Source organism: Sorex fumeus, unplaced genomic scaffold (genome assembly GCF_029834395.1).
Source record: "Sorex fumeus unplaced genomic scaffold, SorFum_2.1 ptg000184l, whole genome shotgun sequence".
NCBI lineage: Eukaryota > Metazoa > Chordata > Mammalia > Eulipotyphla > Soricidae > Sorex > Sorex fumeus.
The window spans coordinates 1,799,031-1,816,276 of record NW_026606241.1 but is presented as its reverse complement, the minus strand read 5'-3'; the positions used below and the strand labels follow the sequence as shown (position 1 = coordinate 1,816,276).

At 45.4% G+C, this 17,246-nt stretch overlaps 1 long non-coding RNA gene across 1 annotated transcript in view; it reads right to left on the bottom strand.

Annotated features, from left to right (window-relative positions):
- The window catches only part of LOC130017272 (uncharacterized), a 546,772-nt gene that overhangs the window by 230,461 nt on the left and 299,065 nt on the right, over nt 1-17,246 (bottom strand). The window contains exon 2 of the long non-coding RNA XR_008791371.1: nt 3,582-3,636. This is a non-coding gene — a long non-coding RNA (uncharacterized LOC130017272). The remainder of the gene's footprint in view (nt 1-3,581; nt 3,637-17,246) is intronic.

The window sequence follows — 17,246 nt, the reverse complement described above, 5'->3', positions numbered from 1 at the left end:
GGGATCAAATAATCCAGTATGAATTTTTGTTTATTAAGGTCTGAGGGGTACATTAAGTATTGAGGCCATACAGAGGCCTTCCCACATTCCTTACATATACAGTTTCTCTCCAGTGTGAATTTTCCTATGTACACTAATATTTGAGGCTGTAGCAAAGGCCTTCCCACATTCCTTACATATACGGTTTCTCTCCACTGTGAATTCTCCTATGTACAGTCAATTGTGAGGATGACGTTAAGGCCTTTCCGCACTCAAGACATATCTAATACTTCTCTCCATTATGAATTCTCATGTGTAGAGTAAGGGAAGAGAACCTTGTGAATGCCTTCCCACATGTCTGACACTGATGAGTTTTCTCTCTGAGATGAATTTTCATATGTGCAGGATATACATATATGTGGTTTCTCTCCCGTGTGAATTTTCCTGTGGTCACTAAGTGTTGGGGCTACAACAAAGGCCTTCCCACATTCCTTACATATAAATGGTTTCTCTCCAGTGTGAATTCTCCTATGTACACTAAGATTTGAGGCTACAGCAAAGGACTTCCCACATTCCTTACATATATACGGTTTCTCTCCAGTGTGAACTCTCCTATGCACAGTAAGTTTTGAAGATGTAGCAAAGGCCTTTCCACATTCCTTACATATATATGGTGTCTCCCCATTGTGAATTTTCCTATGTTCACTAAGAGTTGAGGCTAGAGCAAAGGCCTTCCCACATTCCTTACATATACACGGTTTCACTCCAGTGTGAATTCTCCTATGTACACTAGGGGTTGAGGCTACAGCAAAGGACTTTCCACATTCCTTACATATATACCGTTTTTCTCCAGTGTGAATTCTCATATGTACACGAAATGTTGAGGCTTCAGCAAAGGCCTTCTCACATTCCTTACATATATACGGTTTCTCTCCAGTTTGAATTCTCCTATGTATACTGAGGCCTGAGGATTGAGTAAAGGCCTTTCCACATTCCTTACATATATATGGTTTCTCTCCTGTGTGAATTTTCCTGTGGTCACTAAGTGTTGAGGCTACAACAAAGGCCTTCCCACATTCCTTACATATAAATGGTTTCTCTCCAGTGTGAATTCTCCTATGTACACTAAGATTTGAGGCTACAGCAAAGGACTTCCCACATTCCTTACATATATACGGTTTCTCTCCAGTGTGAATTCTCCTATGTACAGTAAATTTTGAAGGTCTAGCAAAGGCCTTTCCACATTCCTTACATATATATGTTTTCTCCCCAGTGTGAATTTTCCTATGTTCACTAAGAGTTGAGGCTACAGCAAAGGCCTTCCCACATTCCTTACATATATACGGTTTCTCTCCAGTTTGAATTCTCCTATGTATATTGAGGCCGCAGGATTGAGTAAAGGCCTTTCCACATTCCTTACACATATATGGTTTCTCTCCAGTGTGAATGCTTCTATATATACTGAGGTCTGAGGATAGAGTAAAGGCATTACCACACTCCTGACATATATAAGGCTTCTCTCCACTATAGGTTTTCAGAGGTCTATTAAGACTAGACGTCTGAATAAAGGCCTTCCCACATGTCTGACATTTATGAGTTTTCTCTCCTTTATGAATTCCCCTATACATAATAAGATGTGATGATTGATCGAAGGCCTTCCCACATGCTTCACATGCAAATGGTTTCACTCCTGAATTTATATACATAGTCATGATGGAGTAACCCTTGACTCACACTTTGTTCTCGGGGCTGACTTTTCTGGGGATTCTGTCCACTGTGGTTTTCTAAGGGAACACCACAGTACTGAGAAAATGGGGAGGCTCCCCCACATTCCTTACACCTAGATTGGTTCTGCTCACGGTGACTGTGGTTGAGGGTATGTTGCTGTTAGGGACTCACTATAAACAGTGCTTCTCTCCCTAGCAGGTGCCCCACCTGGGAATTTTGTGTCTGTGAACTGAGAATAACACACTCCAAGGAACTTTTTCCAGGAGAGGGCTTCTTCAGAGTGAGGTAGCTCTCGCCATTCTGATCACCCTCAGAAGAAATCCCGCCTGTCTCGTCATCCTCATGGGGTTGAGGGCAGGATTGATCACTCGAGACATTATCATACAGGGCAGGATCAGAGACATTCCACTCGGGGTGGCAGCTTTCCTGTAGAACAACAGAGGATTCTAATTATTGACTTATTCAATGAGTCTTCCTGTCAAAAAAACTGAGCCCTTCAGATGTGGTTTCACACATATGCACCACACAAATGCAATTACTGACATGAATTGTCTTACTATTGAATAACTTCATGTTACTGTAAGTTGGACATACAAAATTGATGGATAAAGAGTCAGTAAATTCTGTGACTTCCTCCACTTTAAATTAATGAAGGAATACAACTGGAAACAATTCCTTCTATAGAAAACGGATACATCCATTTCAAGAGAAAATTAAATACATCCACATGTGGATTTGGTTAAAGCTCAGTGAGGAACCTGTGATGCAGGGGTAAAGACAACAGCTGCATCGTCCCACAGCTGAGACAGACCACGTGGCCATTGCAAAGCTCTCACCACAAGTGATGCCTTTCAGGATCAATGAAGTTTTTTTTTTCCTTTGTTTTGTCGTTTCTATTTATTGGGGTTTGGGTGGGTGGAGGGGCACAGTGTCTGGGATCAGTTCTGTCGGTCTATGCTGCCTATAAGGTGTGCTGGGTAAGGATTATCCGTCCATGTGCAAAGCAATTATATTTCTCACTGCACGATCTATAGGGCGCAGAAATTAGCTTTCTAAACAACTACCACTGTCAAGCAAACCAAAACTCACAGTATTTTTAAACATGGTTGATTTCAGCACCTAGTGAAGCTAAGGGTCCTCTACTCCAAGCATCAGGCTTTGGAATTCCTCCCTGCCATTCCCAGCCTTCCACCTTAACAATCACATACTTGGTCCACTCCTGCTGGCATAATAATATTTATTCTGAATTAGCGAATCTTACCAACACACTCGTACTTGCAGACCCCATTCCCAAATCAAAGTGCTGTAATGCCAAATCCTGAAGCCGCGGTTTCAGTTCTGAAACTGAACAAAATATGCAATTCAAGCACTTGTCAAAAAATGTAGCAAAATGATGCCATGTAGTTAAGAGTACATCTCTGTGGTTCTCAAATTCCAAAGAGTCCCACACTAAAGAAAAGATTCGGATAGTGGAAAACTGTGAGGATCTTGGCAATTCTACACTAGGTTTTGTTTTTGTTTTGAGCAGACCTGGTAATGTTTGGGGAACGAGGTTATTGAACAAATTATTGAACAGGTCACATTCAGGCGCTGCAAGGCACTCCCTGCTTAATATAGTTCAGATCCAAACTAGCTCTGTTTTGGTCTTACTTATTCGAAAGCCATGGAAGCAAATTACAGGATCATTTTGTGGCTGACAGTCCAGGGGAATGAAGAGCAGCATGAGTGCAGCACAGAACCAAGAATCCAGAAGACCAAGGCCCCAGTCTCAGCAGTGTGTTTCGTACATGCTCAGAGCACCCATTCACTGCACAGGGCCTGAGCCAGGAAGGGTCCTCAGACACTCACCCGCACACACGCCTCTCCTCCCCAACCTCAGGGCTCCTCCTTCCAGCCAGGAGATCACCGCAGGCTTCATCCCGGAGTGCCCTGCCTGACAGAGACAGAGGCATGGATAAGTGACAGGTAAAGGTGAAAGGTAAATCCCCATGTTTTCCTGATATAACTGGGAAAATATCTGAAAGGCATGAATAGAATGTCCATTTCCAAGATGCCACATATTTCTACTTATACGAGAGGTAAGACCCAAGAAAATACCACAAATACTCTAGACCTGGCCTTGTGTATGGCCGACAGGTGTTTGATCAGCACAGTATATTGTTAGTTTTTTTCTTGTTTGGGGTCTCATGTGGCAATGCTCAGGGGTGACTCTTGACTGTATTCAGAAATCAACGCTGCTGGTGCTCCGGGATGACATGCGATGCCAGGGATTTAACCCACGTGTGCCGCTTGCAAGAAAATCACTTTTCTCCCTGTACTGTCTCTCTAGGCCCAGCAGCACATGGAGATTCCTGAGCCCCTCATGACCTCATCACGGATTTCAGTAAAACTAAGTGCATAATAAATCTGGAAATGGCCAAGGGTGGCAAGAGACCCTTATTTTTTTAAGCTAAAACATGTATCCAGACAGGGGTATGGTGCCGCCAGTAGATCAATTTGTACCTGTGAGGCGAGTGCATCAGCAGCCTGATGGCGCCTTCAGACTTCCAGATACCCCAAAATTGCTGCTGTGCCTTTGGCTAGACCCCAACAACTTGGGGCAAAGTTTACCAAGAAAGTAAACAGCCAAAAGTTAGGTATGTGGGAAACACACCCACAAACCAACTCCGGCTCAGCTATATAATTGGAGACAAGGCCTCTTTGTTTTCTGATTCAACTGCTTAATGTCCGTAATCCCAGAGACTCAGAAACGAATCTCAGAACCAAGCGGCCTTATGTAGAAACACATCTGGTCCGTGCAGTAGGCTACTGGTGCTGGGCCAAACCAGGTAGTAATAGGTTTTGTGCCTTGGCCTGTTCCCCCTGTCGGCCCAGTGGCCACCATCCTTCAGAGGCCACTGGATAGTCAGATTTTGGCCCCCAGTGACGAGACACACAGGGACTCATGGGATGGGGGTAGAGCCGGGCTTGTTCTCCCAACTCCAATGAGACCCCAAGTCATCACCCACGAATGGCCTCTCTGGCTCCTGATCAAGAAGCTTAATGGCCATGATCCAAGAGATTCAGAAACAAATCTCAAAACCCAGTGGCTTTTGGTAGAAATGCGTCCGGACCCCACACTACGTTACTGTCGCCGGGCCACCTCAGGGAAGAAAGGGTTTTTTCCCTCCGCCTGCTCTCTCTTGGCGGCTTGGTGGCCGTCATCCTCCAGAGGCCACTGGAGAGTCAGGTGTGGGCCCGCAGTGACGAAACTTGTTGGGCCTCACAGGATGAGGGGGCAGCCGGGCCTGTCCTCCCCACTCCAACGAGAACAAGTCATCGCCCACGAACGGTCTCTCTGGCTTCTCAACAAGCTGCTCAATGGCCATGATCACAGAGACTCAGGAGTAGATCTCGAAACTCAGTGGCCTTTGGCAAAACTCCCTCCAGATTTAAGTGTTAAAATTTCATAATTTCAAAACCACATGGCCCTACTGTAGCCACGCGACATCATATGTTATTCATAACCAGCAATAGAACACAAATTGTCTATTGTTGCCCTTTCAGCAGATCTGAGTGTTGGGGTAAAATCTCAAATAATAATAGTGTGTCTGGTGTCGAAATATTGAATGTGATCAAAGTAGAGAGAGAGTAATGTGGAAATCATCTGCCCCACAGGTAGGGGGAGGGTGTGGAATGGGGGTATACCGGGGGTTTTGGTGGTGGAGAATGGGCACTGGCGAAGGTACAGGTGTTTCATTTTATGACCAGGACTTAGACCGAAAAGCTTTGTAAATGCTCTCACGGTGATTCAATAAATAAAATTATAAACAATGAAAAAAAAGTAAGATGGAGTTCGTGCACAATTCAGTCAGCTCATCAGTGAATGAATAAATAGCAGTACTCCTACAAAAAAAATGTATCCATAAAGAGAGCAGAACAGGAGTTTCTCACAGCCAATCCAGTTGCGAAACCTGATATCATCTAGGGTCCCTCATGCCAAACAAGAGTGATCCCTGAGTGCAGAGTCCAGGAGCAAACCCTACGTCCTGAGGAAATCTCACAAGAACCATTAGAAGTAAATCCAAGCACTGAAATAGGGCAGCGTCTAATGAGTTGAGAGACGAGGTATCAAATCCGCTGTGGTGGGAAAGAGATAGTACAGCACATAGGACAGAAGCGCTGCATACACATGTGAGTTTGATCCCAGGGAGCCCATATGGTCTTGGAGCAAGGCCAGGTGTGGATACTGAATACACAGGCAGGAAAAATCACTAATCCCTAAGAAAAAAAGAAAATGCAAAAACTGTGAGTGACTGGTGCAAAAGTTCTGGGGGTGAGGCACCAACATTTTAAGTTTCAAGAGGTTTCAGTCCACAGTACCCCATGGCCCCTGACTCGGTGCTAAAGGAATCATCCTTTAGCACAGAGCCAGGAGAACTGTGGACTGTGCCCCCAAACAAAGGAAAGAGCAAAACCAATTAAACACACAAAATTTCGTGTAGTATACAAAGTAAATTGATTCACCAATGGATGGTTCTTTTTAAAGGGACCTGAGTAATAATTGGGGAGATAGGGATCTTCCCATGGACACAGTTGAAACAGCTTGATGTGAATCAACCCATAGGGTCCGGCTACCCCACAAGAGTAATTCCTGAGGACAAAGCTGAGAGTAAGCCCTGAGTATCCACAGGTGAATCCTAAAAAACGAGAGAGGAAAGAGCTACTGCATGGCTGTCCAATATCCCAGCCCGTCACAGAGCTACTGTTGAACACACAGCTGCCACCCAACCCTAGGGAGCCCACGCGGGTCTGTTCAGACACGGTTGGCTCCACACTGCTCTCACCGACAGCATGTAGATGTTGGTAGGTCTCCAGCATCACGTCCCTGTACAGCTTCCATTGAGAGGCTTCCAGGCATGACCATTCCTCCAGGGTGAAGTTCACAGCCACGTCATTGAAGGTCAGTACATCCTGACTCAGCACACGGAGAGGGTGGGAGTCAGAAACTATCTTAGCCTCATTCCCACTACTCTGAGGCCAGGACCCAGGGTCCTATATTGTCGCTAGGCCTCCCCTCTCCGAATGAACCAGCCTCCATGCATACGAATGGCTGACGGGCCCCAGAAATTACAATAGGCACCTGGATCTGCTAAAGTGGGAGGACGTTATACAGAAGGTTCTTGAATGTATCTGCCTTTCCTGGTAACCCCAGGGCCAATTCGAGCACCACTGGTCCAGTGGGCACTGTAGAGAGGATCACCTGAACACAGACTTGTACGATCCAAAAGACTATCACTGGGTGTAGCAAAAACCACTGCACGCTCACCGCTGCACCCCCAAAGCACATGACCACTAGGATTGAGAACGTGAAGTCCATATAGACAACTACTCAGAGCAGTGCATGGCATGTGTGCCTATAGGAACTCACTGCTCAGGACCGCCCCAAATCCTGCTCAAAGAAGGTAGAATTTTCTCGAACCCAACATCTCTACTGGCCTCAGAGATCCTTGGCTCTTTCTCCTTGGGATCACCGCATGCCCAAAAATCCACACACAAGAGTATGTGAACGTAAGACTATATGACCGAGCAGGTAGTCTCTCCAAAGTAGGAAGGACAAAACAGAAGAAAAGCAAGTCTGGGGGCGCAGGTCACTGTAGTTGCCAGGGCGCAAATGGGGCCAGACCACCCCAGGGTGCTCTGAGACCAGTCAGTTTTGAATCCAGAGCACAGAGTCAAGAGGACAGCTGATGACAAAAACAATGCAAAAGAAACCGAAGCAGCAGGTTGGCGTAACAGAACAGCTGTTCCGGGGACAGCACGTAGGACTGGCAATCCCCAACATCTCATATGGTCCCACAAGCACTGCCAGGGGAAATGCCAGAGTGCAGCACAAGGAATGATTGCTAGAATCCTTGCTCTGCCACCACTAATAAAACAGAATACCCAAGATGAAACCTTTAGACCTCCAGCATCCCATTGGTCACCTAGACCTGTCAGGAATGAGTATTGAGCACTGAGCTTTGAGTACTCCTCATGCACCACTGGGTCGGCCCCAAAGCCAAATAAAACAAAACAAACATACACAAAAGCAGCTTCAAACAGCAGAATGGGACGATCCGATCGGAAGTCTCATCTTGGAATCCGTCCAAAAGAAACTCAAAACAGATGGCCCAGGAAGCCTGGGCACACCTGGTACTACCTCATGTCATTCTATCCGTCTACTCCTACCTGGGGATGGTTTATCAGAAACCGTGACACCATCTTCTCCTGTCACTGTTGTTCTGAGGATCAGCAGGAGGCTCCGTGCAAAGACCTGGAGAAATCAGAACAGTGAGCACCAGAGAGGAGCACCTCCTCCCACTCCTGAGCTCAGACCAGCCACACCCTCAGGCACAGCCTCACAATTCCAACTCTGGGAGACAATGGCAGAAGCTCCTGTCTTTGCTGGGGATGCTGCACTTCAGGAGAGAAGCCTGGGCCCAGGCTACAGGGGAAGAAAAGACAGCCTTCTCTGATCCCCGGATTCTTCTCTGGCTCCCACAATAAAGTCCCTGTAGGCCCTGCCAGGGGCCGACTCTCAGCCCAGGAGGTCCCGAATATTAGCGCCCCCCTTCAGGCTGGCTGCAGTGATGCCCCCAGGGAATCGTAGCCTGGAATGTTATTCAACTATGTAACTTAGAGTGGACAAATCTTTGACACTCTCTTGCAGGGTGGACCAGGACATGCACCTGGGCACTGTGTCCCGGGGACCTCAGTATTTGCCACAATGGCAGGTGTCGTCTGCTTAGGGAGAGATGAAGAGTCAGGGGTGCTTTGCAGCTTGATATGAGGGAGCTGAAATTCATAAACCAGAAAAAGATACACCAGTATTGTGGTTAGAAGGCAATAATGTGAACTGGGTGCTTGACTAGATGAACTGATCAATCCTCTGCATCCCATATGGCCCCCAGTAGCGCCAGGGATAATACCTGAGCTTAGAGACTTGAGTAAGTCATGAGCATCTCCGCATATGTGCCCTCTCTCCCCCCCCAAAATCTAAAGAACCAAAAATAGCCCCCGAAATACAATTTCATTGGCAAACCTCAGACACCTGCAAGCCCCCTTCCCCCATCCACCGCATGACCCGGGCTCTCACGGCAGACAATGAAGATGACCAACAACAGGTCTCCTGCCATTAGGTGGAGGGGCTAAAGCTCTGCCCCTCAAATCTGGAGATTCTACAGAAGCAAGCGTAGGGCCGATGGTTCAAACATGGGACTGCTGAGAGGGTTGGGATAGCCAAGCCCCTGGCTGAGTCCCACATTCACCCACTGTTGCCCCATCCTGGAGCTGGAGACGATCAGGGCCAAAGAGACACCCCAGAATCACGAACTCACAGCTGTCACTCCTGAACCCTGAGGCAGCCCCCATTGCACCCCCAAAGCTCGGCGTCCCCCTAAAAGCTCCACCACACCTCAGGATCCACCTGGATGTTGATGAACAAGACAAAAACCAGCGCAAAAGTGCCCCCCAAGTTGGCTCAGCCCCTCAGCTCAGAGTATGGAAACGGGAAGGTGCGGGGTGCTCACAGGAGGTTGCTCTAGTCCTGCAACTAAATCCTTCTTGAGTGTCCCCCTTCCAGGATAGGGCGCAAATTTTACTTGTCCTCTGCCAAGTGAGCAACAGCCCCAGTGTCTGTCAGGGATGGAAAATGAACCATGACATTTATGACATCACTTATGACATCACTTCCGTTTCCATTAGGTACCTTAAAGAGCCAGAGTCTCGGCACTGAGAACCTTTTCGCCACCCAGGTAAATCTGTGCTGCAAGGGGGATGGACTCGAATAAAGGAGTGGGGAGGCAAATGCTGGACTGGTCTGTCACACACTGGGGTCTTAGGGGTAAGGAGAAGTCCCCTGATCCTGCATTGTCACCTAACATCGAACCAATGATATCTAAACACAGAGTGTTACCCTGACTCCTGTCAAATGATCCCTGAGCTCAGAGACAAGAGTAAACACTGAGCACTGTAGGCTGTGGTGAAAAATATAACAAGAAAAAAGGCAAATTCTACCGAAGGGAGGAAAAATGATGTACAAAGACAAATTTGAGAGTGAAACACTAAAAGAGTAAAATTTCTGGTCCTTAAAAATCTCCTATTCTTAAAAAAATCTCCTATTCTTGGGGCTGGAGAGACAACACAGCGGGTAGTGTGTCTGCCTTGCATGCGACCAAACCGGGTTTGATTCCCAGCATCTCATATGGTCCCGTGAGCATTGCCAGGATTAACTCCTGAGTGCAAAGCCAGGAGTAATCCCTGTGCATTGCCTGGTGTGACCCAAAAAACAAAAAAAATCCCCTATTTTTCATCTATCCCTGCGACAGAAATGCACAGTTTCTCCTGAATCCCTATTGTTCTTTCACCATTGTTTATGCATATATATGTGTATATATAAGTGTGACTTTGTGTGATTTTTGTTTCGGGGCCACAACCAGCAGAATCAGGGCTTACTCCTAGCTCTACAATCAGGAATCAATCTGGGACAGACTATATGGGATGCAGGGGATAGAACCTGGGTCGACTGCTTGGATAGGTTAAGTTGTTACCCACTGTACTATCGCTCCGGCCCTAAGTAAATGTGCTCCTAGCACACCCAGTGGGATTACTGAGCAAATGTCCTTACTCCTGGAAAACTAAAACTTTCTTGCTTAAAAAAACAAAACCCTTTAATCTGGTTGGATTCTGGTTCTAAACAATTTAGGTTTAACATTGGTTCATCATTTCTCCTCTGCTACATGGAGCTGAGGCTTACTGAGTAACACCCATCCCAATCACTCCCATTTCCTTAGTATTCATCTTTAATTTCCCTGTGCTCTGCTTCCCCTATATGTTAATCACCCATTTCCCATAACCACAACCTGTGAATTGTAAAGTCAGATTCTTCAGAGATCTCTGGATTTTGTATTTGGAAGTGAAATGTTGACTTTCTCTTTCCTTTATATCCTCTGCAGTTTACTTTAGACAAATATCCTTTTTTGATCCTGGACAAGGACCAGTGCAGTCCCAGGTTGGGAAGATTGTGCTGGGAGGATTGGGATGGCCATGCCCCCAGCCCTCAGCTTTGTATAGACAAAGGCGATATTATGCTTTTGTAAATTCAGAGTTAATTGACTGCAGACAGTATATACTCTTGGGCATTGTCATGTTTATGAGACTTAAGCCTCAGCTGCCCTTTGTTCTTAGAACCCCAAAAGAGACTGGATGGACCCAAGAGAGCTGTGAGCTACCCTGGCATTGAAAAGGGACAGGTAAGCACCATAACAAATTCCATTATGACACAAACATAAGACACTGAATAAGGATCCTGCTGTGGTTAGAAAGGACTAACCTGTCCTGGGGAGTGTAGTCTGGGAGCTATAGGAAATATCCCCAATAGAGACACCCTATAAACTTAATAGATCTTTTACTGTGTGCATTCAAAATGAACATAAACAGTAAGTGTAAATTTAAGATGACTGTTTCAATGAATATTAATTAAGCAAAGAAAAAATATGTCCTTAGAGAAAATCCTGCCCTTGAGATGATCTCTCCTTGGAGTTAGATTTTTGGCTTAGAAGTTTCCCCTGAGGGAAGGGCTTTACATCCTTTGATTGTACAACCACATCTCTGCGTATTTGCTACCCCTGACTATGTGGGATGAGCTGGAGAATAAAGACCGTGGGAGACGGGTGAGGAGAGGGAATGAGGAGCAGTGGGAGACTGGTATATGTATGCAGGAGAACGGAATAAAGAGTAACTCATCACTGATAGGCCAAAACGTAAAATGTGTGGGTGTGGTGAGGTGTTAGTGGCCCAGTGCTGCCTCCACAACTCCGGAACCCTTCCCATCAGAGACAGAGTGAAAGGAAGACGGAAAATCACAGCCTGATGGTAAAAGTTACCTGTTTATTGCAGAACAGCTACCATACTTAGAGAACATCTGAGAGGTCATGAGGTAAGGACATAGGAATGACTGATCATTTACGCAGATAAATATTTGGCAGAGGAAATTCTCATGGGGAGATTCACCCAAGGAGACACTCTGTCTCTTATCTTTTCCTCTAGTTGTAAAAGTTATCAACATTTGTAGTTGTTTGGATAAACACAGTAAGAGACAAAGATCCCAACACTTAGTTCTCTGGGCTTTGACAGCAATTAAGGCGTTTTAATTTTTTTTTTTGCTTTTTTGGGTCACACCTGAGGATATAAGGGGTTACTCCTGGCTCTGCACCCCTGGTGTTGCTCAGGGGACCATATTGGATGCTGGGAATCGAACCCGCCTGCACGGCAAACACCCTACCTGCTGTGCTATCTCTCCAGTTCCCAGAGCAAATAAGGCTTTTAACACTTACTTCTCTGGGCTCTGAGAGCAAGCATGGCTTTTTTTCCCCTTTATTTTATTTTATTTTTTTTAAAGTTGTAGATTTACAATTTTTTGTGCTTTGGTTTCAATTATACAATGATCAGATACCCATCCCTCCACCAGTGCCCATTTTCCACCACCATGGATAATATCCCTCCCACCCCCATCCCCCCATCCCCCCTGTCTCTGTGGCAGGGCAATCCCCTGTGTTCTCTCTCTCCTTTTGGGTGTTGTGGTCTGCAAAAGAGGCATTGAGTGGCAAACATGTTCAGTCCATAGTCTACTTTCGACATGCATCTCCCCTCCTGGGAGGATCCTCCAAACATCCTTTATTTGGTGCTCCCTTCTCTATCTGAACTGCCCTTTCCTCTAGGATACCCGGCTGGCCTCTAAGTTATGGAGTAATCCTCCTGGTGCTGATCTCAGCTATTCTTGGGTATTAATCTCATACTTTGTTACTTTATATCCCCCAGATGAATGCAATCTTTCTATGTCTATCCCTCTCTTTCTGACTCATTTCGCTTAGCATGATACTTTCCATATTGTACCACTTGTATGTAAATTTCATGACTTCATCTTTTCTAACAGCTACATAGTACTCCATTGTGTAGATGTACCAAAGTTTCTTTAACCAGTCATCTGTTCTTGGGCATTCAGGTTTCTTCCAGTTTCTGGCTATTGTAAAGAGTGAGCAAGCATGGCTTTTACTGTAAATCCCAGACTAAGTCTTCAGGCCAGTTCAGCTTGTCCTTCCCCATGGGGGTACTGTCTCTAACACTGTCACAGTTTGCATCAAGACCACGCATATGTGCTTTCTAGAATGATCCATTTCGAAGCCAGGGTAGTTTTCCCATTTGCCCCGGGTCCATCCAAATCCCACGGCAGAACCTCCGTTTTGAGGTGTTGCAACTGAAGCCCGAGTCAAGTAATGATGACCAAGCAATTATGCCCAGTGGTAGATATACTTGAGTCCATCAACTCCCAAATATAAGCATTGATGGTCTTTCTGTGTTTAACCAAAAAACAGTGCTGTAGAGTAAAAACATAAATAATCTATACGGGAAAGAGGAAAGCAGGTACAAATACACAGCACCTCAACTACAAAGTAGTACAAATACAAAGTTGAGAATTACCAGAAAGTTATGGTTTATAAGTAATCAAGACTGACCTGGGGAACTGAGACAACAGGAGGGAAAATACAAACTAAATGTTAAAGATAAACTTTGACTAAATTAGGGATGTTAGCAAGGACATGATAAGCTTCACTGGGAAGAGGAAAAGGGGCAATTCATAGATGAAGCCTAAAACACTTTGGGTTAATATCCAGCAGATCACCAACACCCTGAACACTGTTTCCTTCTTCGATCCTCTGTCACCCTTCACCGGCCAGTGCGGTGAGACCAATCACAGCCACCAAGGGCACGCAGCACATGTCCAGACATTATTTGAACACAACTCTCAGTACTCAGTGTAATAGCCGTGTTTTCCCTGATCAGGGAGAGACGAAGATTCGGGGTGCAATTTTCAAGTTTATTTTAGGATACAGATGTTCTACGTTAGAAAAAAAACAATGTGGAGTCAGAGATAGTAAGCTGGGAGGGGCGCTTCCCATGCTGACCCAGATGGATATTCGGCATCTCACATGACCCATAAAAATTTTTAAAAAAATTCCAGAGTGCTGCTCCTGAAGTAATCCCTGAGATTCCACATATGTGCCCAAAATACTAGCAAAAATAGACTCAAAGTAAATTTTCATTTGCAAATCGCAATGACCCCTAGAACCACGCACAAGTGATGGTCTGGAAATCAAGGCTACAGTGTCATTTGCCATTAGGGAGCTACCCTGCTGCCCCTCAAAAATGAACAGTCCTTTTATAGTTTTGGATGCACTGCTGACGATATGAATGAGAAACTTGACTCTGCACTGAGGCACCCGTCCAGGTTGAGCTGGAGGTCGATATTGGATGGGCCAGATGCAAAGCAAACGCCCTAACCACTGTGCTATATCTTCGGTCCTCTAACTGAATCTGCAGCTTCTACAGTAGTGAGGTCCGGGCCAAAGCATCCAGGACAGGGCCCAGCACATCCCCGAGCTGGGAGGATAGGGACGGCCCACCCCCCCCCACTCGGCCCAGCGCCCACCTGCCACCACACACGGCGGAGCTGCAGGGGATCCCCAGAACCACGCACTCACACCCGCGACCCCTGCGCCCCGGCACAGCCCCCACTGCACTCACCAAATCTCCGTGTCCCTCACCAAACCCTGGCAGGCTCAGGAACCACCAGGATATCAGTTGAAAAAAGAGCTTAAAAGTGTCCTTAGAGCTTCCTTGGCCCCACCCCTCAGTGCAGACACCAGGACGCGCAGGGCAGGGAGCTCACAGGAGGCCACTGGTGTACTGCCACGAAAACGGCCTTCACAGACACCTTCCACGCGGGACAGCCTCCTCTCCCTTCACCTGCGTGACAAACATACACCTGATCCAGAGGCTTGCACACAAATACCTAAATGCCATGCTGTGACGTCACTTCCGCTTCTGCAAGCAGCCTTAAAGGGCCACACAGGAGCTGCGCAGAGAACAACTAGGAAAAAGCAGGTAAATGTGTAAGGCTGGTTGGCTGGGGTGAAAGCACAATGGATAGGGTGTTTGCCTTGTACACAGCTGACCCAGGTTCAATCATCTGGATTCTATATGGACCTATTTTGGTGTATAACAGATTGTTGGGATGTTACTACTTCCAAAGTGTAAGTCTCAAAACATTTACCCTCAATGTTTGTGTAAATCAAATGGAAAACTGAATACAATGAGTGTAGATATGCTACAGCGAATGAAGTCCTTCCTTACACATGGCTGAACTGGAGACAAATTATAAACAGCACCGCGGGATGTGACTCCCAGAACATAACACAGAAGGGCCTGAAGAATGGAGAATTGGCTGTCTATCCAACATCAAAAGGGTTCACCGAAGCATCCTCGTTGATCTCTGCCATGATCCTCTGCAAACAAATCTGAGCCAAGTCAGAGTCATGGCAAAGAATGAAACCATGGTGAGTCTTGACAGTACCCAGCAAAATGCAATGTTTGTAGCTATTTACTTCTTATTTAATTTCTTCCACCTTGCTTTATCACTAAGAACCATTATTTACCAGTTAACAAACTGGGAAGTCCAGATGCCAGGACATTGTCATAACTATGGTGCAGAGGATAATCAGCAAGTACCTTTCACTTTGGTACTAGTATCACAGGAAGCTTTCACACATAACAGGATTATTTCCTTCCTTATTGTACTTTTGTCGTAATCCCCACCCACTTGTTGAAACTAAAATTGTTTTACCTCAGGGCTCTCTTCTGACGCCGGCCATTGTTTCTATGGAAGTGATTGATCCAGCATAACTTTTATATCTACTAAAGCCTGAGGGAGCATGAAGGCCTTCCTATATTCCTTACCTACAGGATTTTCTCCAGGATTCTCTTTAAAGTCGCAGGTGCGAATTATGTGCTTTCCACGTTCTTACATAAATATATATATTCTTACATATATATATAAATATATTTATATATAGCTGCTCTCCAGTGTGAATTCTCCTATGCATAAGTCCCGAGGATCCAGGAAAGTCCTTCCCACACTCCTGACAGATATAAAGTTTCACTTCAAAATGACTTTTCACATGTGCAGTAAGGGCTGAAGACAAACTGAACACATTTCCACATTCCTTACACTTATGAGGTTTCTCTCCACTGTGAATTTTCAAGGTTCAGAAAGCTATGCCAATTGCATCAAAATCTTCCTGCAGTCCTTTCATATATAAGGCCTCAATCCAGGATAAATTTTTCTCACACAGCAAAGCTTGAGGATTGAGTAAAAATCTTCCCACACCCCTACATATGTTTTCTTCGAGTATGAATTTTCTTATGTTTAATAAGGAGTTAGGGGAAAGTGAAGGCTTTGCCAAAGTCATAACAAACATAAGGTTTGACTCCAGTATGAAAATTTCAGTGTCACAAAAGGATTGTGAAATAAGCAAAGGCCTTGCCACACTATATATATATATATATATATATATATATATATATATATATATATATTCACTGCAATGTGCATTTTCTTATGGACAAAAAAGTTTGAATAGTAAGTAAAGACCCTCCCACAGTAGTGACACTAATAGTGTTTCATTCCTGTATGAACTTTTCTATGCTCAGAAAGACCTGAGAAGAAATGAAAGGCCTTTCCACCTACCTCACATATAAGGGTTTTCTATGAAACAGAAATTATGAAAACTAAGACTTCACGAAGAAGCAAAGGCCTTCCTACATTGCTCACAAGTATTAGTTATCTCTCCAGTGTGACTTTTTCTGTGTACTAAGGCTTGTGGTATAAGCAAAGACTTTCCTCTCCATATATGCATATGGTTTCTTTCCAGTGTGACTTTCTCTGTGCATACTAAGATGTATGAGTCAGAGAAAGGCCACAGCAAATTCTTTACATGCATACGGACTCTCCAGTATGAAATCTCCTGTGTATAAGGTATGAGGATCCATTGAAGGCCTTCCCACAGTCCTTACACTTAAACGGTTTCTCTCCTGTGTGGATGTTCACATAGTCCGACCGGGGTCATGCTGGACTCAAAAGTTTGTCCTCAGTGCTTAAATTTCTGGGGATTCTATCCATTATGGGTTGATATGGGAAAGTGATGGTACTGAGGACATGGGAAGAGTGATCTTCTGATCAACCTCAGAAGACATCCCACCTGTCTCGGCATCCCTGTGGGGATGAGGGCCAAATTGCTCACTTGAGCCTTTATCACAGTGTGCAGGATGAAACATTCCACCAGGATTGGCTACTGCCATGTAGAAGAACAGAGAAGGATTCCAATTATTAGCCTATGCCATGAGAGTTTTCTTGTCAATAGAAATCAAGCTCTGCAGGAAGTTAGCTGGTAGGGTACAGGACAATAAATTTCTTGGGGAAATGATAAATCCAGATGGGGATGAAAGCGGTGACTCTGGATCCAACCCTGGGGATTCAGAGAGGAACTGGCCTAGTAGACACCCAGAGAGCTGGAGTCATGAAACAGGAGCAAAGGCTGGTAAGAACATCAGAGAGCAAGGTCCGGGCAATGCTCCACCCCTTGACAACATGCGAGCAGTGGACTCTCAGCTACAAAGAAAAA